The sequence below is a fragment of the Odocoileus virginianus genome, chromosome X, assembly GCF_023699985.2.
Source record: "Odocoileus virginianus isolate 20LAN1187 ecotype Illinois chromosome X, Ovbor_1.2, whole genome shotgun sequence".
Lineage (NCBI taxonomy): Eukaryota > Metazoa > Chordata > Mammalia > Artiodactyla > Cervidae > Odocoileus > Odocoileus virginianus.
This window is the reverse complement of record NC_069708.1, coordinates 34,032,779-34,055,232: the sequence shown is the minus strand read 5'-3', so window position 1 is coordinate 34,055,232 and position 22,454 is coordinate 34,032,779.

The window sequence follows — 22,454 nt, the reverse complement described above, 5'->3', positions numbered from 1 at the left end:
TTCAATCATTTCATGCATCTGAAAATCCTTAAGTGCAGAGGAAGGAGTACACACATAGCATTGCTTTTTTGGTTGGGTTGGGTGGGGGGTTTTCTTGGACTAACATCTTTAAGCAATTTTCACTTGCAGTAGAAATGATGTTCAGGCTTTAAGAAAGTATTGTGAATTATTAATGGAACTAACTTCTATTTCCTGACAGTAGATCAAGTTTATTTTTGGTTGTTGTAGTCTACTTTTCACTAAACCAAAATTACTCCTGGTTGTAACTCAGCTGCCACTTTTAACCCATAATATAGATTTAAAAACATTCATGTTTAAAACTCTACATTTGATTTTTGATAAAATGTACTATTTTAGTTATTCATATCTTGGACATTTAGACTAAATTTGTGCCTGTGTTTTCCTGGAATCGATAACACTTTGGCCTACCCTATTCAAAGTAACATAGTTACTTAAATTCATGGATATATCCAAATGTGTATCATGTATATCGTTTTAGTGTGAAATTTTTTTCGACATTCTTCTATGAAGAGCTGACCTCTTGAAATGTAGAAGAATTGCCATTTATGTGATTTAGCTATCTCAAGCTTTATTTATAATTTATTTTGAAAAATAAAAATGGCACATTTATTTCCCAAATGTCAAGATTTTCTAGGTTTAGATAATTAGAATAAAAAGGGTGAAGACATTTTAAAGAATATTTTATATGTAGTGAGATACTGTGAAAATACTAGTGAACAGCATTTTGCTGTAACGTTGATTTCAGTTATTAGGATGTAAAGAGTTAGTCACCAGGGTATGTTAGATGAGCATAGTTTTCACTTACTACAAAACAAACAGATAATTTTCTGTTTGCATGCAAATTATTTTAATAAGTGTAAAAATAAAACTTTGGAAGACAGTGTTTTTACCTTTATATCTGGATTCCCACCCCCCAATTTATACTTTGCTTTTTTTTTGTAATACCACCTCCTGTGAATGTGTTGTAATTTGTATCGCATTGATATTTTATCACTTTAATTTTTTAGAGGTTCTTTAAACCTAAATAAGATCTGGGTTTAGCCATAGCAAAGCAAGTAGGAAATGAGCTAAGAAATTTGAAAAAAAAAGTCTAAATTTTAAATGAATTTCTAAGAAAAAAGTTACATTTAGGTCCATGAGAGCATATACATGTACAAGCCTATTCCCGTTCTAGATATGAATAGTCATTGAATTGTAATATTTCTCATGAATGCTAATAATGTTTAAATTCCAAGCTTTAAGATTCTAGCATGTATATCTGTTTATGAAACAGATTGTGTTGCTTCTATGGCTTGCTGTGTGTATCTCTTCCAGCAATAGGATGCTCTCTAAAACATTCACTGGCCTCTTAGTGTAATGACTAAATTTGTGTGTGCGTGCATGCACGCATGCACTCATATGTGCGCATGCACAGATCTATATGTAGATTTTTTCCCTCAACTTGACATGTTTTATCTCAGACATTAAAAAAAAGTTTGTATGGCAGACAGCTGTATTCACTGTCTACCAATTCATTGCTTCTGTTGTAAAGCACTTACCCTGTATATATACTGCTTGATTATCCATATCATTATGCCTTCTAGATAAACAGTCTAGGTTTTGTTGTGTACATATGCCCTATTTTTAAAATTTAATTTGCCCTTCTTTCATGTGTTTCTTTGTCCGTTTCCTTTCCCAGAGATCAGGCTTGTGCTAGAATTCTTCCATACAGCACTTTGTTTCACCCAGAGGCTAGGAAACTGAGTAAAATTATTAAATCTTATTCTGCACAACTATGTGCTCAGATTTCTAACTCAGCCTTCCAATATTTTAAAGTAAATTTGAGTGATTTATCTTTGTCATTGCTTTTGTTGTAATCCTAGATTGTCATCAAATAATAACAGAATGATTGAAATAGAAAGATGTGTATGCCACTTCTAACTTTTGATAAAAACTTTTTGGAGAATTTTTCAAAATTTGTATCTTGTAGTGATAAAATTAAACATCTATTACTTGCTTATATATCTCGGGAATTATTTTATGCACATTTATCAACTGGTACTTATGTTTAAAGTTGGCATTTTCTTTTTAAGTTGGAATTTTCAAATCTACAGAAGGGAGACTTACTACATAATTTTCAGTATATTTTGATATCCCGCCTTTTAAACGATAACCAACATTTTGAGTTGAGAAGTAAATAATTACTTCTGGGGGAAGAAATGGAACTTTCAACATTTAAAGTTCATTGTTTTAAATGTTAATTCCACCCCCAACATTTTTGTGTTACATGAGGCTTTATGAAAGTTATTGAAAGTAGAATATTCAAAGATCATTTTCCCAAATTTAACAAGTTTTGATTAAATTTTAATTATGAAGTTAAATTATATTTATGGTGCTGTATTTTGTATAATATGTATTGTCCTCAAATTTCTTGACATTTATTTCTCATATAGTCTTATTCTTATTTCCTATTCCATCATTTCTCTCCTGCTTGCTCTTACCTTCATTTCTCTTTCTGCAATGAAGACTGCACCTAATTTAGCAAACTTCAACAAAACTGGCAATTTATGATTCATTGATGGGAGAAGTACAGTAGAAAGGCCCTGCAGTTTAGAGTTAAGATGTGTTTGTTTATTTATATGTGTGCCCATTTGTTACTCTTAGACCTATCTTAATTAAATTTAGAATATGATACTTTGACATAAAAGCATTGTAAGTATTTTCTAAAAAATAAAACTATTGATACATATTAAAATTGCCATTGGTAATTGACTTTTGAAATCACATAAAAGAATATTTAGAAACCCACTTGGGAAATGTGGTTTACATGTGTCACCAGATACATATTAGGCAGTACTACAAATGTTGCTTCTTTAAACAATACTGTGGTGATGGCAATCAGTAATTTATTTCTTTGTCCTGTAACTTATCATCCTTGTCTTTTGTAATTCCTAACAAAGTATTAACAAAATTGTACCTTATGTTTGTTCTTAGTATCCGTAAGTTTTAAGGTGGAAAATCATTCAGTTAATAGTTGATGTGATGTTGTATATGGACAAAATGTCCATTAAACTAAAATTCAGTAAAGAAAGGTAAACTAAACTGGCTTGGTTTATAAAAGATGTTTTGTTTGGCAGTTATTAGTCATTATAAGCAATTATCTTCAAAGAAAAAAACTGGACTAATTTGTTGCCATTCTTTATGGGATGTTTACAATAAAATTCCAAGTTGTTTGGAATCAGTTGCACTCTTGCTGCTTTGTGCTTCAACTCAGATACTGGAGATAAATTAACAAGAAGAAAGAAATATGGAGTTACCTTTCCATTATCCAGCTTCAGAGACTGTAACATGTAACTCTTAGGCCTTTCCTTTCTTGTTTCTTGTCATATAGTATTTTATTGTTAATATTTTAGTCTGAGAAACTAGGGTGCTTCTTCCTATCAAAGAAAATTAAGGTTTTTTGTTTTGTTTTTTTTTCCTTAGTTTCAGATATTCTTTAGGTCATTTTTAGGTAGTAACTATGTTAACATTTCAAATGTGGGCTGCTTGGTGCATTAAAAAACAGCCTGCAAAGCTTTATTTAACATTTTGTTTTATAGAGAGAGCTCTTTGAAATGAATAGATTTCTAATGTGTTTAAAGCTTTTTAGAAGTTGTAGCAGCTGAGCTTTTGAATCTCCACCATTCTTATTTATAGTAAAATTGCCCACAGAGGCTTAACTATATTATAAATGGAGCTTTGATTCAATGTACGTGAAGGAGGGAGAGAAGTAAGGTTAGAGGTAACTTTTGAGCCAGGAAGTGAAGGCTCCTTTAACAAGAACATTCCACTTCTGCAACTAAATGGTTGCTGAGAATTTTCTTCCCAGTGGTCAGAACTCCATTCGGTTCAAGGTAAGTAAGCTGGCTAAAGACTGGACTGTATGTTTTATATATACACTGTTTATTTTGTGCATTTAGAATTAAGAAATAAGGTATTTAGAAAAAAATACTACCTTTGCCTTCCAGCATCATCCTATGGCTATGAGAGTAGTCCACATTTTTGCAGTATTTGGAGATTGAAGTAGAGATACATTGTTTGGTATTTATGTGTAGTTGCTTGATTGGTTAAAGATAGCCCTCTTTAAAGATACAGAAGTGTACCTTAAAAATTATTTATTAACAGGCTCTGATGTTTTCTGACTTCACCTGATAGGTTTTTTAAGATTGTTGTTATTAAATCACTAAGTCTTGTCAGACTCTTCTGTGACCCCATGCACTGTAGCCCACCACCTCTGTCCATAGGATTTCCCAGACGAAAATACTGGAGTAGGTTGCCATTTTCTTCTCCAGGGAATCTTCCTGACCCAGGGATTGAACCCCCTCTCCTGCATTGCAGGTGGATTCTTTACCTCTGAACCACCGGGGAAGCCTTTTTAAGATAGAAAAAGTAAATAATTGTTTATAACAAAATTTTACAGCAGTATTCAGAGGATCCATTTTTTTCCTAGTTGGGAAGGTCAAGGACAGGGTGCTCTCTACCCTATTCTTGAGTTATATGTCCCTGATAATTTAAAATTACTTTCCATAAATGCACAAAATAAATTAAAACTTATGTATTGAGCCTGTGGGTTGGTTTTCTTTGGATACTTAAGCCTGCACACTTATGGTTGCTTTCTTAGGGCTTTTATATAAGTAATTAAAAGAATTTTTTTAATGCTACTTATTGTCAGTAAACCAAATATATAATTAAATAAAAAAGAACTTTTTATGGTGTCAACGTTTTACTGAATTTTGAAGAATTTTTTTTCCTTTTTTTGTAACTTTAGTATGTTTTTCCTTTACCAGCTATGTCAGTTGTCTTAGTAAAGTTACCTCTTACCTATCAATTATAAAACATCTAATATATAATTCTAACTTTTATTAATTATTAACAAATTAAACCTTAATTTGACATTGGAGCACTTTTAAAAACAACTTTGAAGCTAGTATCCTTTAATTTGTAAACTTTATGTACTGTTATATTGCCTTCTCAGCATCTTTATGTATAAAGAATAAGTTTTATAGTAAATGTATGAAGAAATAAAAACATTTTAAATTGCTTGATTTAGGTTACTAATATTACTTAGTGGAATTTATTCATTTTTAAGATTGCTTTTGTGATTGATTTTTGTCATGTTACAGTTCTAAGTAGTATTTATATAGCACAATGTTAATTTATATTTGGTATTTTGTGTATTCTGTCAAGTAATTTAAGGCATTAAAACTCTGAAGGTGTTTTTTAATTTCATTTTTCTTTGCTTTTTAGAAAAAGTTTAGAATATTATGCTAAAATGAGATATTTCAGCCCAAATTATACATTAACTCATTTTTTAGAGGATTTTTTAAAACTGTTTGGTATTGTTCACCTAAAACATTAATGATATACTGGTCATTCTGAATTGTTTCTGTTTGTTAATTTTTTTTTTTTCTAATTTGGCTGCTCCAGATCTTAGTTGAGGCATGCGAGATCTAGTTCCCTGACCAGGGATTGAACCCGGGCCCCTGCATTGGGAGCACAGAGTCTTAACCACCGGACCACCAGGGAAGTCCCTATTTGTTAAATTTTAATTTATAAATTAGAGCAAGCCTTGTATACAAGGACATAAATGTTAATTTTGTCTAGTCTGATGGTATGGAGTAGTAAATGCTTGGTCATAAGTCACATTGCCTTTCACTTTTGAAGGATGCTATTCATTTTTATTGCTAATTGTGTTGAGTAGTTATCATAATATAGAAAATACTTATTAAGTGATATATTTCTACTCTCCAGTCACCTCAAAAATATGACTGGTAAATATGTTTCAACATTGTCAAAATATTAATCTTTTATCACTTTGCTTAATTATTCAGGTAAAAATTGTTGGAAAAAAAATCTGAGATAATGAGTTACATTCGTTTTCCAGATACATGTGAAGATCTCCTTCGTAAATGAAGATACTTACCACCAGGAATTTATAGCCTATATTCTTCATATCAATGATAAGAGGTGGCTAAACGAAGACTGATTTATTCCTTCTCAGACTTGTTTGTTCATTTTATTAATTCAGTCAACATGTATTAATTAATTTCAGCCTTTACTGAGTACTTGTTATGTGCCAAGTATTGTGATTTTTTTAAAAGAGCTTTGCAGTATACAAATTTCATCTTTAAATATATACTCAAGCACCAGAATGACACTATCAGTAAATTCTGTTTTTCAGATCAGAAAAAGTGAGTTTCAGTGAAGTCTAGTAATTTGCTAAAGGTCACATGGCTAGTAAATAGAAAAGTCTTGATTAATCCAGACTATCTGCTTCCAGGTTTCTAGTCTTAACTTTTGTATCTTATTAATGGGGTAATATTTGGTTCCATTTTCCTCTTTTCCATTGTCCATGAAATAAAGACTGCAAAGTCATACAGTGTGTATTTTGAAGGTCACATTTCTTTTTGCTTATGGCTAAGATTACTTAATAAAGGAGATATTAAGATGTGGATCTTTATGCTTCTTAGTACTTTGAGGAGGTGGTAGATAGGAGCTAAAAATTTTAGAGATATCAGATTTATAAGTAGGAAAATACATATCTTATGCATACTTACACAAAGGTAATATCCAAGGAAAATCAAAGAATTTACTTATATCTTATTTTGAGGAATAATTTTGCTAATAGTCTATACAAGTGTCCTTTTCAGTGCATGATACAAAATTTATTGGTTACCACTACTTTACACACTGATCTCTTTCCAGCTGCAAAACCTAGCCTGTCTTTTTTCTTCAGAGTTTGAATGGGTTTTAAGTACAGTTCTCACAGAATATAGGAAGGTTCCTGGTTGAAGCCATGGGTTTAATTTAGTTAAGTGTTTTCATTTGTTTTTTTTTTATTCCTTGAATCACTTCTGAGTTTCACTCATTTAATTTGTCACTCTTCCCTTTTACGCTCATTTAAAAAAATTTTAACCCATCTTTCATACACCAGTCCTTTTGTACCATTTTAATTTGGATTTTTTTGTAAGACTTTGGGTCAGGGATGATTTGGTGGGTTTCAAGTAGCTGTATAAGTATAGTAAAACTGAATTTGAACCCCTGCTAATTTGAATTTAAAACAGTTTTTGTATTTTATTTTTATAGCAGTAATGTTTATGTAGTTATTGGGGGGAAAGCTTCAATAACTCAGAGTTAATGTTTTTGTTCCATTGTAGATCTCCCCTTGTTATTCTTAAGTAATAGAATTCTTCAGTGGGTTTTGGAAAGCCATTAGGACTGCCTGAGTTGAATTTTGTTATGTCATTTTACATTGGTCTCATTCATATTTCATCATGCCACCTTTTCTAACCACATTCCACTCATTGTCATCCAAGGAACAGAAATGTTGATTTCTAACAGATTGACTATTCAGTTCTTCTTCTTTTTTTTTTTTTTTCCTTTTTGCCTATTTTTTTCCCATTTATTTTTATTAGTTGGAGGCTAATTACTTTACATCATTGCAGTGTTTTTTGTCATACATTGAAATGAATTAGCCATGGATTTACATGTATTCCCCATCCCGGTCCCCCCTCCCACCTCCCTCTCCACCCGATCCCTCTGGGTCTTCCCAGTGCACCAGGCCCGAGCACTTGTCTCATGCACCCAACCTGGGCTGGTGATCTGTTTCACCCTAGATAATATACATGTTTCAATGCTGTTCTCTTGAAACATCCCACCCTCGCCTTCTCCCAGAGTCCACAAGTCTGTTCTATACATCTAAGTCTCTTTTTCTGTTTTGCATCAAAGATTACTGTAAAAATCAAACAGAGAGTAAAAAATAGAATATATTAATTTTCTTCAGGCTTGCTGCCTAATTTCTAGTAAGTCAATTCTACTTTATTTTGGGCATTGAAATGAATAATTTATTTTCTAGCTAAATAGAGCAAGTCTGGTTTGGCTAATTTAGTATACCTATGATAATCTTTGCTTGTATTAGGATAATATAACCTGGAAACTTGGGTTGAGGCCTTGTGCTGTGGTTGGACACCATTCTGTGGCCTAGCTTGTAAGCTTAACATGTGTTTTGATGGAAAGAGTCTGACTCGAGTCAGGTACTGTGGTTATGGTGGAGGGTAAGGGGAGAAAGGGAAGCTGAGGGGAAACTTAGAAATTTCTAAAATCATCATAACTAGAGGAGAGAGAGGAATGGGATTTGGTGGGTTAATAATAAAATTCTCTAGTGTTCAGGTTGCCAATGATACCAGATAAGATAGCAACCTAAAATATGCAGATGATACCACTCTAATTGCAGAAAGTGAAAAGGAACTTTAGAACCTCTTCAGAGCCTCTTGATGGGGTGGAAGAAGAGAGTGAAATAGCTGGCTTGAAACTCAGCATTAAAAACCTAAGATCATCCCATCACTTTGTGAAAAATAGAAGGGGGAAAAGTGAAAGCAGTGACAGACTTTATTTTCTTGGGCTCCAATATCACTGGATAGTGACTGCAGCCATGAAAATAAAAAAATGCTTACTCCTTGGAAGGAAAGCTATGACAAACCTAGAAAGCATATTAAAAAGCAGAGACATCACTTTGCTGACAATGGTCTAGCTAGTCAAAGCCCTATTTTTTCCAGTAGTCATGTACAGATGTGAGTTGGACCATAAAGAAGGCTAAGCACCCAAGAATTTATGTTTTCAAATTATGGTACTGGAGAAGACTCTTGAGAGTCCCTTGGACTGCAAGGAGATCAAACCAGTCAATCTTAAAGGAAATCAACCCTGAATATTTATTGGAAGGACTGATGCTGAAGCTGAAGCTCCACTACTTTGACCACCTGATGCAAATAGCTGACTCATTGGAAAAGACCCTGATGCTGGGAAAGATTGAAGGCAAAAGGAGAAGCGGGTAGCAGAGGTGATTAGATAGCATCACTATCTAACTCAATGGACATGAATTTGAGCAAACCCCAGGAGGCAGTGAAGGACAGGGAAGCCTGGTGTGCCGCAGTCCATAGGTTCACAGAGTCGGACACGGCTTCTCAACTGAACACCAAGTGTTCAGGATTTGAGTGTCGATACCTTCACGCACAGCAGCCTCAGAAACAGGATAGGGGAAGCTCCACCTGAGTTTTATTTTTTGAGGGGACTGGGTTGGAAAGGGATTATTTGTAATGGGTGAGATTTTAATGTCAGAATTGATACTTTAGTGATAGATTTCTTGAGAGCTCAACACTATTGAGAAGGTATTATTAGCTCTATTTTGCAAATGAGGAAACTTGAGGTGTAGAAAAGCAAACAACTTGCCCAATATCACACAGCTGATAAATGGCAGGGTTTACACTCAGATCTGTTTCCAAAGCCTGTATATATACTTAACTGTTACTACACATGCCACTTCCCATTGGTCTATTTTAACCCTAGATCTGTCAGAGACTGACTGAGTGGCTTTGGCCAATTTCTTTTTCTTTCTTGGTTTCAGTTTTCTTTAGCTATACAAGGGTGAAGTTGATCACTAAATGATTTCTAAGGTCCTTATGAGTTTATTCTCTTAATTTTTTGCATATTCTTTATGCATTTTCCTAATCTCCAAAATATACTTTCATTGGAGACTTGATTTGCTTAGATTTTTTATAACCCTTATACTGTATGGATTAAAGTTATTCATTTGAAGACAAATATCTGAACTACTTTAGGATGTTTCCATTTTCTTAAAGGAAGGCTTACAAAATATAATTTTAAGTGTAAAGAAAGAATTTAAAAGATTTATTTTTAGCATGACAATGGGAGGCTCAAGAGGGAGAGAAATATGTCATACATATAGCAGATTCACGTTGTACAGCAGAAACTAACACTATATTGTAAAGCAATTATACTCAAATAAAAAATTAAAATAACAGGACTCAGGTGGAAAGAAAAAAAAAAAAAACAGGCCAATATGTAGGCAGGCTAGTTTGCATGAAAGAGCTGGGGAATGAGAATTCTTCAGGGCAAATATCAAACATGGACTTCAAAACCTTTAGTTTGTAGAGCAATTTATGCAAATAGGCCTTATTGAAAAGAATTAAACCATCAGTCTAATTAGTGGAGTTTAACAGCTGAGTGCAGTCAGGAAAAGAGGATGAGACCCCTTCTCAAATCACTGTCATCCCAGTGTGATTATAGGCATACTAGAAACAAACTCCCTGAGGCACAACATTAGACTCTTAACACTGAGGGTGGAGAAATAGACCTCATTAAAATCATCTAATCAGTTACTAAACAATTAAGCAAATAACATTAACAAGCCCAGAGTTGCTACAATATATTATTTTAAATGTCCAGTTTCCAACAAAATAGTCATGAGACAAAAAGTGAAAGCAAATGGCAAAAGTAAATTCAACTGTATATGTGACCTTAGATGTGAAAGGATTAAACAATAAGATCAAAAGGTAGATATGCTGGACTAGATTTAAAAAAAAAAAACAAAAACAGCAGCAACTATACATTGTATACAGGAGATATTTAGATTTAAAGATACAAATAGGTGACAAGTAGAAGGATGGCAAAAAGTAAAGAGGGTATAGTAAATATAAGCAAAAGTAGACTTTAAGACAAAAACGTACTAGCAATAAAGAGGTCTATTTTAGAATAATAAAAGGGTCAATCTTTAAGGAAGATCATTATAAATCTTCGTGTACCTAACAACAGCCTGAAACACATGCAGCAAAAAGTGACAGAATTAAAGGATAGTTAAACAGTATTTGGGGACTCAGTTCCCCACCTTCAATAATGAGTAGACTAACTAGGAAGAAAATTAAAGATACAAAAGGCTCAAGCAACACTGTGCTACAATTAGACCTAACAGACATATATAGAACACCACTAGTAACAGCAGAATACACATTATTTTTAAGAACACATGAGATATTCCCCAAAATATACCATATGCAAAGCCATAAAACAAGTTTTGGTAGATTTAAAGGATTAAACCATGCAAAGTATGTCCTCCCACTAATGACATTGAAAGCAAACAACAGGAGGGAATTGGAAAATTTATGTAGAAGTAAAACAACACTCAAATAACCAATAGACCATAGGAAATTATAAGGGAAATTGGAAAATAATTGATATGAGAAAAAAATGAAAAACAAAACCAGCAAAAGGAGTACTCAAAGCAAAATTTATAGTTGTAAATACCTATATAAAATGGAAGAGAGACTTTACTGGCAGTTCAGTGTTTAAGACTTCATATTCCACAAGTCTGTTCTATACATCTGAGTCTCTTTTTCTGTTTTGCATATAGGGTTATCGTTACCATCTTTCTATATTCCATATATATGTGTTAGTATACTGTAATGGTCTTTATCTTTCTGGCTTACTTCGCTCTGTATAATGGGCTCCAGTTTTGGGTGCATGAGACAAGTGCTCAGTCCTGGTGCACTGGGAAGACCCAGAGGGATCGGGTGGAGAGGGAGGTGGGAGGGGGGACCGGGATGGGGAATACATGTAAATCCATGGCTAATTCATTTCAATGTATGACAAAAACGACTGTAATGATGTAAAGTAATTAGCCTCCAACTAATAAAAATAAATGAAAAAAAAAAAAAAGACTTCATATTCCCAATACAAAGGGCATGGATTCAATCCTAGGATGCAGGACTAAGATCATGCATGCTGCACAGTGAGGCCAAAAATAAAAAATTATATATATATATAATGGAAGAAAACTCTCAAGCCAATAACCTAACCTTTCACTTAGGAAATTAGAAAAAGAACATTCCAAAACCAAAGATTAGAGTGGAAATAAATGAAATAGAGAATAGAAAAACAATAGAGAATATTAAACAAAAAAGTCAACTCTATGAATTGATTGACAAAACTGACAAAACTTTAGCTACACTAAGAAAAAAATGAGATAGACTCAAATTACTAAAATCAAAAGTTCAAGACTTTACCTTCTACCTTAAATAAATCCAAAGGATTACTAGGGAATAGCTACCCCATGCCCGAGGCCATGGGTGGCGGCCGAGAGGAGCTACTCCAAGTCCGAGGTAAGGAGCAGCGGCTATGCTTTCCTGGAGCAGCCGTGAAGAGATACCCCACATTCAAGGTAAGAGAAACCCAAGTAAGATGGTAGGAACTGAGAGGGCAGAGAGACTGAAACCACAGTCATAGACAACTAGCCATTCTGATCACTCGGACCATAACCTTGTCTAACTCAATGAAACTAAGCCATGCCGTGTGGAGCCACCCAAGACAGACCGGTTATGGTGGACAGGTCTGACAGAATGTGGTCCACTGGAGAAGGGAATGGCAAACCACTTCAGTATTCTTGCCTTGAGGACCCCATGAACAATATGAAAAGGCAAAAAGATAGGACACTGAAAGATGAACTACCCATGTCGGCATGTGCCCAATATGCCACTGGAGAACAGTGGAAACATAACTCCAGAAAAAATGAAGGGATGGAGCCAAACAACACCACCACCACCACCCTGTTGTGGATGGGACTGGTGATAGAAGCAAGGTTCAATGCTGTAAAGAGCAATATTGCATAAGAACCTGGAATGTTAGGTCCATGAATCAAGGCAAGTTGGAAGTGGTCAAAAAGATGACAAGAGTGAACATCGACATTCTAGGAATCAGCGAACTAAGATGGACTGGATGGGTATATTTAACTCAGATGACCATTATATATCTACTACTGTGGGCAGGAATCCCTTAGAAGAGATGGAGTAGCCATCATAGTCAACAAAAGAGTCCAAAATGCAGTACTTGGATGCAATTTCAAAAACGACAGAATGACCTCTGTTTGTTTCCAAAGCAAACCATTCAATATCAAGGTGATCCAAGTCTATGCCCTGACCAGTAATGCTGAAGAAGCTGAAGTTGAACAGTTCTATGAAGATCTACAAGACCTTCTAGAACTAACACCCAGAAAATATGTCCTTTTCATTATAGGGAACTGGAATGTAAAAGTAGGAAGTCAAGAAACACCTGGAGTAATGCAAATCTGGCCTTTGAGTACAGAAAGAAGCAGGGCAAAGGCTAAGAGAGTTCCGCAAGAGAACACACTGGTCATAGCAAAAACCCTCTTCCAACAACACAAGAGAAGACTCTACACATGGACATCACCAGATGGTCAACACTGAGATCAGATTGATTATATGCTTTGGTCTACAGCCATACCACCCTGAACGCGCCCGATCTCGTCTGATTATATGCTTTGTAGCCTAAGTTGGAGAAGCTCTGTAGAGTCAGCAAAAACAAGACCAGGAGCTGACTGTGGCTCAGATCATGAACTCCTTATTGCCAAATGCAGACTGAAATTGAAAAAAAGTGGAGAAAACCACTAAATCATTCAGGTATGACTTAAATCAAATCCCTTATGACTATACAGTGGAAGTGAGAAATAGATTTAAGGGACTAGATCTGATAGACAGAGTGCCTGATGAACTATGGACAGAGGTTCATGACATTATACAGGAGATAGTGATCAAGACCATCCCCAAGAAAAAGAAATGCAAAAAAGTAAAATGGCTGTCTGAGAAGGCCTTACAAATAGCTGTGAAAAGAGGAAAAGCAAAAAGCAAAGGAGAAAAGGAAAGATATACCCATTTGAATGCAGAGTTCCAAAGAATAGCAAACAGATAAGAAAGCCTCCCTCAGCGATCAATGCAAAGAAATAGAGGAAAACAATAGACTGGAAAGGCTAGAGATCTCTTCAAAAAAATTAGAGATACCAAGGGAACATTTCATGCAAAAATGGGCTCGATAAAGGTTAGAAATGCTATGGACCTAACAGAAGCAGAAGATATTAAGAAGAGGTGGCAGGAATACACAGAGGAACTGTACAAAAAGATCTTCATGACCCAGATAATCACTAGGGTGTGATCACTCCCCTAGATCCAGACATCCTGGAATGTGAAGTCAAGTGGGCCTTAGGAAGCATCACTACAAACAAAGCTAGTAGATGTGATGGAATTCCATTTGAGCTATTTCAAATCCTGAAAGATGATGCTGTAAAAGTGCTGCACTCAATATGCCAGCAAATTTGGAAAACTCAGCAGTGTTCACAGGACTGGAAAACGTTGGTTTTAATTCCAATCCCAAAGAAAGGCAATGCCAAAGAACGCTCAAACTACCTCACGATTGCATTCATCTCAAACGCTAGTAAAGTGATACTTAAAATTCTCCAAGCCAGGCTTCAGCAGTACGTGAACCGTGAACCAGATGTTCAAGTTGGTTTGAGAAAAGGCAGAGGAACCAAAGTTCAAATTGACAACATCTGCTGGATCATCGAAAAAGCAAGAGAGTTCCAGAAAAAACATCTATTTCTGCTTTATTGACTATGCCAAAGTCTTTGTGTGGATCACAATAAACTGTGGAAAATTCTTCAAGACATGGGAATACCAGACCACCTGACCTGCCTCCTGAGAAATCTGTATGCAGGTCAGGAAGCAACAGTTAGAACTGGACATGGAACAACAGACAGGTTCCAAATAAGAAAAGGAGTACGTCAAGGCTGTATATTGTCGCCCTGCTTGTTTAACATATATGCAGAGTACATCATGAGAAACGCTGGGATGGAGGAAGCACAAGCTGGAATCAAGATTGCTGGGAGAAATATCAATAACCTCAGATGTGCAGATGACACCACCCTTATGGCAGAAAGTGAAGAAGAACTAAAGAGCCTCTTGATGAAAGTGAAACAGGAGAGTGAAAAAGTTGGCTTAAAGCTCAACATTCAGAAAACTAAGATCATGGCATCCAGTCCCATCACTTCATGGCAAATAGATGGGGTAACAGTGGAAACAGTGGCTCAGTTTAGTTTTCTGGGCTCCAAAATCACTGCAGATGGTGATTGCAGCCATGAAATTAAAAGACGCTTACTCCTTGGAAGGAAAGTTATGACCAACCTAGACAGCATACTGAAAAGCAGAGACATTACTTTGTCAACAGAGGTCCGTCTAGTCAAGGGTATGGTTTTTCCAGTGGTCATGTATGGATGTGAGAGTTGGACTATAAAGAAAGCATAGCACCAAAGAATTGATGCTTTTGAACTGTGGTGTTGGAGAAGACTTGTGAGAGTCTCTTGGACTCCAAGGAGATCCAACCAGTCCGTCCTAAAGGAGATCAGTCCTGGGTGTTCATTGGAAGGACTGATGTTGAAACTGAAACTCCAATACTTTGGCCATGTGATGTGAAAAGCTGACTCATTTGAAAATACCCTGATTCTGGGGAAGATTGAGGGCAGGAGAAGAAGGGGACGACAGAGGATGAGATGGTTGGATGGCATCACCAACTCAATGGGCATGGGTTTGGGTGGACTCCAGGAGTTGGTGATGGACAGGGAGGCCTGGCGTGCTGTGTTCATGGGGTCACAAAGAGTTGGACACGACTGAGGGACTGAAATGAACTGAATACATCATGAATAGTGGTGTATTAGCCTGCTATGTCTGCCATAACAAAATACCACAGCCCATGGGCTTTAAACAATAGAAATTTCACAGCTATAGAGACTAGAGACCAAAGTGTTGGCAAATATGTCTTTTTTTTTTTCTGAGGCCTCTCTCTCTGGCTTACAAATGGAGGACTTCTTGCTCTTTCCTCACACAGAGAAGCATGCATCCCTCGTGGCTCTTTCTCATCTTAGGAGGACACCAATCATACTGGATTAGGGCCCCATCCTTGTGACCTCATTTGACATGAATTGCTTCCTTAAAGACCCTTTCAAAATACAGTCATATTAGGGGTTAGAGCCTCAACATACAGGGCAGAAGTCAACAATTCAGTCCATAACAACTGCATACCAACAAATTAAATAACACATGAAATGCACAAATTCTTAAAATGACAAAAACTGCCCAAACTGACAGAATAAATAGAAAATCCAAATAGCACTTTAGCAAATGTTATGGACTTAATGTTTCTGACTCCCAGAAATTCATGTGTTGAAACCATAACTCCCAGCAGGATGATATTAGGAGGTGATATTAAGAGGTGATGCTTTTAGGATGTAATTAGGTTTAGGTGAGGTGATTAGGGTGAGGCCCTCATAATAATAATAGGGTCCTTAAAGCACTTTTTGGGGGGCTCCAAAATCACTGCAGATGGTGACTGCAGTCATGAAATAAAAATATGCTTACTCCTTGGAAGAAAAGTTATAACAAACCTTGACAGCATATTAAAAAGCAGAGACATTACTTTGCCAACAAAGGTCCATCTAGTCAAGGCTATGATTTTTCCAGTAGTCCTGTATGGATGTGAGAGTTGGACTATAAAGAAATCTGAGCACCGAAGAATTGATGCTTTTGAAATGTGATGTTGGAGAAGACTCTTGAGAGTCTCTTGTACTGCAAGGAGATCCAACCAGTCCATCCTAAAGGAAATCAGTCCTGAATATTCATTGGAAGGACTGATGTTAAAGCTGAAGCTCCAATACTTTGGCCACCTGTTACGAAGAGCTGACTCATTTGAAAAGACCCTGATGCTGGGAAAGATTGAGGGCCAGAGGAGAAGGGGATGACAGGGGATGAGATGGTTGGGTGGCATCACCGACTCAATGGACATAAGTTTGAGGAAGCTCCAGCAGTTGGTGATGGACAGGGAGGCCCAACGTGCTGCAGTCCACGGGATTGCAAACGGTCGGACATGACTGAGCGACTGAATTGAACTGAACTGAAGAATTGTTTGGCCTGAGGACAGCCAGCCCTGGAGTCTACAGGCTCTATAGTAGGTGGTGACTTCCAAGAGGACTTAACCAAGGAGCACCTCCCAGGACTGCTATTGCCAGTGCCCCTGTCCCTGAAGTGAGTCACTGCCAACCCATGCCTCCAGAGGAGACCCTCCAACACTAGCAGTCAGAATCCCAGAATACATTGAAATTTCTTTTCAATTGAAGCTTGTTGCTGTTCAGTTGCTCAGTCATGTCCGATTCTTTGCGACCCCATAGACTACAGCACACCAGGCTTCCCTGTCCTTCACTCTCTCTCTCTCAGAGTTTGCTCAAACTCATATCCATCAAGTCAGTGATGCCATCCAACTATCTCGTCCTCTGTCACCACCTTCTACCTTCAATTTTTCCCAGTATCAGGGACTTTTTCAGCGAGTCAGCTCTTCATATCAGCTGGCAAAGTACTGGAGCTTCAGCTTCAGCATTAGTCCTTCCAATGAATATTCAGGGTTGATTTCCTTTAGGATTGACTGGTTTGATCTCCGTTCTGCCCAAGGAACTCTCAAGAGTCTTCTCTAAAATGCAAATCAAAACCACAATGAGGTACCATTATAAGCCAGTCAGGATGGCTGCTATCCAAAAGTCTACAAGCAATAAATGCTGGAGAGGGTGTGGAGAAAAGGGAACCCTCTTACACTGTTGGTGGGAATGCAAATTAGTACAGCCACTATGGAAAACAGTGTGGAGATTTCTTAAAAAACTGGAAATAGAACTGCCATATGACCCAGCAATCCCACTTCTGGGCATACACACCAAGGAAACCAGATCTGAAAGAGACACGTGCACCCCAATGTTCATCGCAGCACTGTTTATAATAGCCAGGACATGGAAGCAACCCAGATGCCCATCAGCAGACGAATGGATGAGGAAGCTGTGGTACATATACACCATGGAATATTACTCAGCCATTAAAAAGAATTCATTTGAATCAGTTCTAATGAGATGGATGAAACTGTAGCCCATTATACAGAGCGAAGTAAGCCAGAAAGATAAAGACCATTACAGTATACTAACACATATATATGGGCTTTAGAAAGATGGTAACGATAACCCTATATGCAAAACAGAAAAAGAGACTCAGATGTATAGAACAGACTTGTGGACTCTGGGAGAAAGCGAGGGTGGGATGTTTCAAGAGAACAGCATTGAAACATGTATATTATCTAGGGTGAAACAGATCACCAGCCCAGGTTGGGTACACGAGACAAGTGCTCGGGCCTAGTGCACTGGGAAGACCCAGAGGGATCGGGTGGAGAGGGAGGTGGGAGGGGGGACTGGGATGGGGAATACATGTAAATCCATGGCTAATTCATTTCAATGTATAACAAAAACTACTGTAATGATGTAAAGAAATTAGCCTCCAACTAATAAAAATAAAAAAATTAAAAAAATTAAAAAAAAAAAAAGAGTCTTCTCTAGCACCAGTTTGAAAGCATCAGTTCTTTGGTGTTCAGCCTTCTTTATGGTCCAACTCTCACATCCATACATGACTACTGGAAAAACCATAGTTTTGACTAGACAAATCTTCGTCAGCAAAGCAGTGTCTGCTTTTTATTTATTGATCGGGTGGAGAGGGAGGTGGGAGGGGGGATTGGGATGGGGAATACATGTATATCCATGGCCGATTCATGTCAATGTATGACAAAAACCACTACAATATTGTAAAGTAATTAGCCTCCATCTAGTAAAAAAAAAAAAGTATTTAATTAGATACTAATTTAATTAAATTTAATTAAATAATCTAGTATTTAATATGCTGTCTAATATGCTGTCAATTGAAGCTACTTCAGATTATTCCTATCTCCTAGATACCTTTTAATTCAAAGAACATCTGACTTGAGTTCGGTTTATTAAATTGAACTTAAACGTTTTGAGAAAGGTTAATTAAACTTTGAGTCAGCCAAAGCAAAAGCAGCAACAGATGGTGGATTTACTTTAAGTGATTTTTGTTACCAGGCAAGACAAGGCTGACAACAACATAAGCCTGAAGGGGTTCAGAATGAAACTCCCAAAAATGTTGCACATTGGGATGTAGACTATTTTGAGTTGAAGGCAATCAAGAACTAGAAGACTTAAAAATTTTTACCCCTCCCTTAGATACCTAAAGTAATTTATATAGTGGGCCTGCCCTGTGAAAGAGTTATTTCCAAGAGATCACTTTTTCTCTGAATGACTTATTTGTATGGCAGAATAAACATCTAGTTACCAATCATCTTCTTCCCATATAGTACTGTGAATCACCCACCTCCCCTTTGAAGCTCCAGGCCCTAATCCTATTCCTTAGCTCAACTTGGCGTATGCTCAGTTGCTCTGTTGAGTCCAACTCTTTGTGACCCCATGGAATGTAGCCCACCAGGCTCCTCTGTTCATGACATTTTCCTGTCAGTATTATTGGAGTGAGTTGCTATGTCCTCTTCCAGGGGGATCTTCCTGACCTAGGGATCGACCCTAAGTCTCCTGCATCAGCAGGTGAATTATTTACTACTGAGCCACTTGGGAATCCCTCAACATGGCATATAAGCCCCAACTTCCCAACTTGTCCTTAGGTCTCATTGTCTTTGTGGAGCCCCTTGTGCATGCTAAGTCACTTCAGTCGTGTCTGACTCTGTGATCCTATGAACTGTAGCCTGCCAGGCTCCTCTGTCCATGGGATTTTTCAGGCAAGAATACTGTACATGTGCAATTGAATTTTAATCTATTGGGACTTCCCTCGTGGCCTAGTGGTTAAGAATCCACCTTGCAATGCAGAAGATGTGGGTTCAGTCCCTGGTCAGGGAACTAAGATTCCCCGTAACACAGAGAAACTAAACCTGTTCCCCATAAGTACTGAAGCTTATGCACCACACCTACTGAAACCTGTGCATTACAACTAGAGAGTTCATATTGCCACAACAAAAGATACTGCATGATGTGATGAAGATCCCAAGTGCCTAAACTAAGACCTGATGTAGCCCAAAAAATAAATAAAAATTTAACCTGTTAAAAAATAGTGTTCTTATTAGATGAGAGACTAGAGCCTCGCTCCATATACATGTAAGGATGCAATAAGAAGATGTCTGTTGCAAGCCAGGAAGATGACGCTAACCAGCTATTGAATTTCCCATTACATTGATCTTAGACTTTCCAGCCTCCAGAAATGTGAGAAATAAATATTTGCTGTTTAAGCTATCTGCTCTATTGGTATTCTTGCTATAGAAGCCTGAACTCAGACAAGTAAATTTAATACATAATTTTAACACATCCCACAGAAAACATCCATTTTGCTGTTAAGCTATTTCAAATCCTAAAAGATGATGCTCTTAAAGTGCAGCACTCAATATGCCAGAAAATTTGGAAAACTCAGCAGAGGCCACAGGTCTGGAAAAGGTCATTTTTCATTCCAATCCCAAAGAAAGGGAATACCAAAAAAATGTTCAAACTACTGCACAATTGCACTCATCTCACACACTAGCAAATAATGCTCAAAATTCTCCAAGCCAGGCTTCAGCAATACATGAACCATGAACGTCCAGATGATCAAGCTGGTTTTAGAAAAGGCAGAGGAACCAAAGATCAAATTAACAACATCAGTTGGATTATCCAAAAAGCAAGAGCACTCCAGTAAAACATCTGCTTCTGCTTTATTGACTATGCCAAAGCCTCTGACTGTGTGGATCACAATAAGCTGTGGAAAATTCTTCAAGAGATGGGAATACCAGACCACCTGACCTGCCTCTTGAGAAACCTGTATACAGGTCAGGAAGCAACAGTTAGAACTGGACATGAAACAACAGACAGGTTCCAAATAAGAAACGGAGTATGTCAAGGCTATATATTGACACCCTGCTTGTTTAACATATATGCAGAGTACATCATGAGAAACGCTGGAATGGAGGAAGCACAAGCTGGAATCAAGATTGCTGGGAGAAATATCAATAACCTCAGATGTGCAGATAACACTACCTTTGTGGCAGAAAGTGAAGAAGAACTAAAGAGCCTCTTGATGAAAGTGAAAGAGGAGAGTGCAAAAGTTGGCTAAAAGCTCAACATTCAGAAAACTAAGATCATGGCATCTAGTCCCATCACTTCATGGCAAATAGATGGGGTGACAGTGGAAACAGTGTCAGACTTTAGTTTTCTGGGCTCCAAAATCACTGCAGATGGTGATTGCAGCCATGAAATTAAAAGACGCTTACTCCTTGGAAGGAAAGTTATGGCCAACCTAGACAGCATACTGAAAAGCAGAGACATTACTTTGTCTGCAGAAGTCCATCTAGTCAAGGGTATGGTTTTTCCAGTGGTCATGTATGGATGTGAGAGTTGGACTGTGAAGAAAGCTGAGCACCGAAAAATCGATGCTTTTGAACTGTGGAGTTGGAGAAGACTCTTGAGAGTCCCTTGGACTGCAAGGAGATCCAACCAATCCATCCTAAAGGCGATCAGTCCTGGGTGTTCATTGGAGGGACTGATGTTGAAGCTGAAACTCCAACACTTTGGCCATGTAATGTGAAGAGCTGACTCATTTGAAAACACCCTGATGCTGGGAAAGATTGAGGGCAGGAGAAGAAGGGGACGACAGAGGACGAGATGGTTGGATGGCATCACCGACTCAATGGATATGGGTTTGGGTGGACTCGAGGAGTTGGTGATGACAGGGACGTCTGGCATGCTGCGGTTCATGGGGTCACAAAGAGTCGGACATGACTGAGGGACTGAACTGAACTGAATTGAATGCACCATATTAATAGAATAAAACGGAAACTACATTATCTTGTTATTAGAATTACAAAAATCATTTGAGAAAATTCAACACCAAATTTTGACAAAAATGTGCAGCAAACAAAAGGGAACTTCCTCAGCCTGATAAAGGGTAGCTATGAAAAAACCCATTTAATATCATACTTAACAGAGAAATACTGAATACATTCCACTTAAGATCAAGAAGAAAGGATTTCTTCCTCTTCCACTTCTATTCAACATTATCCTCTATGTCCTCACATGGGTGTTTGCATAAGAAAAAAAAAAAGGCAACCAGAGTGGAAAAGAAGTGAAACTATCTCCATTTGCAAATTACATCATTCTATATATTAAAAATCCTAATGAATATAAAAAAGTATTTGAATGAGTATAGCAAGTTTGCATGATACATGGTAAATATTAAAAAATAGTTATATTTCTGAGGGGCAGTCCTAAGACGGCAGAGGAGTAGGATGGGGAGAACAATTTCTCCCCCACAAATTCATCAAAAGATCATTTGAATGCTGAGCAACTCCCACAAAACAACTTCTAAACACCGGCGGAGGAGAGCAGTCACCCAAAAAGGCAGCCCATTCTCTTTGAAAGGAGGTAGGACAAAATATAAAAACCAAAAAGAGAGTCAAAAGAGTTAGGGATGGATACCCATCCCAGGGAGGGAGTCGTGAAGGAGGAGAAGTTTCCAAAAAGCAGGTGTGTGGGGAGTTTTGGAATCTAAGAGGGCAACATAAGCGGGAGAAAAAAAAAAATTCAGAATACACGCCTAACCACAACTCCCAGCAGAGAATTAGCCCAGACGCTCCTGTCTGCCTCTAGCAAGTGGGAGCTGAACAGGGAGGCATGGATTGCGTGCTTAGGGTAAGGACTGGACCTGAATGCCCAGAGGACAGTCTGAGGGAGCTAACAGAAGATAGCAACCCAAACTGTGGGATAGCCAGAGAGAGAGAGAAAAAGAGAGAGAGAACTTAGCCATGAAACGCTCTAACCTAAGGCAAATCGGGGCCCACTCACAGAACAAAGGATTGAGGGAACACCAAAAGAGAGC